Below are 1,576 nucleotides of genomic sequence, written 5' to 3' on the forward strand. Positions count from 1 at the left end.
CTTCCAATGGGAACAATCATTCCGGTGACAACTTCCTCCTGTTTTGGAGAGATTTTCTCCAGTTGTGTCTGTGAGGCAGGAGGTGAAGGAAACTGATCGAGACGCCTCACCATTTGGGAGATCAGATTTCCTATCACTAGACCAAGTGCCCCCATTGGAAGATTTGCTCTCATTTCCTGTTCTGGTGACATCTCAAAATTTGGGATTTTCCCTTATGTTTTTTTTCCCCAGTGATAAGGGTCAACAGGACAGGCAATACATCTACCTAACAGTTTGGCTTTAGATACATTTAACATGTTAAAGAGACATTGGCTCCTAGCTCATGCAGAGCAACAGTGACAGAGTCCCTTCACAGGGGCCCCACCCTCCCGACCATCTTATATTCATTTCCTGGCTCCTACACCGGTTCTATCGACAAGGGGCAGCGGGAACATCATTCTCTCTACCATGTACAGTGCTGAGGCCCAGTGATTGGCTGCTAGGACAAGGCAGTGTCACAGGGCAGAAGATAACAGGGTAATGTCACCCGAGGAAGAAGCGGTAGGGGAACACTGCATGGGCAAGGTGGCAGTGTCTCTTTAAAGTGGAACTCTAGGCATTTCAGATGACCCCCCCTCCCCCCCCCCCTTTCCAAAGTGTTTATATTAAAAAAAAACCTTTATCTGTAAAAAAAAATAAAGCAACTGGACTTTTTTAAGACGTTTCATTGGTCATCCCACCAGCTGACTGAATTCAGAATGAGTTGAGAAAGCTGGTCGGATGACCAGCAAAACATCTTCACGTAAGATACAGCAAGTCCAGTTGCTTTGATTTATGTTTTACAGATATACCATGTGACCTGGAGGAATGAACCTTCACTGACATTTTACAAATCTTTTTTTCCCCACAGTCCTTGAAGAGGCATCACAGGGGCAGTGGAGCCACAAGGTGGGGGCAGGGGGGTGTCCCGCACCGGATGACAGCATCGGAGGGGGTGACACCAAAATGACTGACAGTCAATTTTGGTGTCACCCCCTCTGAAAAGTTGGGCACTCGGTCATGGACAAAGAGCCCGACAGTTGCAAAAGGGAGCAGGGGACCCCGATGGCATACCTTATCCTGCCGGGTGAATGTTCCCTTGGCGTCCATCACCAAGATGGCCGCCGGCAGGTAAGCGCCCGTGACGTCACTACGTGCAGGTGCGTGATGATGTGGCGCGTCTGGGTGACGCCATGCCCGGGGACGGCCCTGGACAGGAGGGTCCCCTTCTTCCTCTGGAGGTGGGTGGCCATTCTTCCAGGCGTCACTGTATGTAATAATGTGTGAGTGCCGCTCACTCCTGCAGCACTGTGAGCCCAGCCTGCATAATGATGCGCCCCCCGCCCAGTGGCAAAACAATCACCATAGCGACCCAGGCGGCCGCTATGGGGCCCCATATAAAACTTTGCTATGGGGCCCTGTGATTTCTAGTTACGTCCCTGCCTCCTGGGTCATGTCAATGACAGGCTGGGCTCACAGGAAATGAGCAGGAGGAAAGAGTGTCATACTGCCCTGAAGAGGACCGCCTGTGCTGGACCACGGAGGAAGTCATGAGAAC

The 1,576-nt window shown here is 51.2% G+C and overlaps 1 protein-coding gene across 1 annotated transcript in view; it reads right to left on the reverse strand.

Annotated features, from left to right (window-relative positions):
- Positions 1–1,576, reverse strand: part of EPO (erythropoietin) — a 26,349-nt gene that overhangs the window by 17,761 nt on the left and 7,012 nt on the right. The window lies entirely within an intron of this gene.

Source organism: Nanorana parkeri, unplaced genomic scaffold (genome assembly GCF_000935625.1).
Source record: "Nanorana parkeri isolate BGI_ZX_2015 unplaced genomic scaffold, ASM93562v1 scaffold1746, whole genome shotgun sequence".
NCBI lineage: Eukaryota > Metazoa > Chordata > Amphibia > Anura > Dicroglossidae > Nanorana > Nanorana parkeri.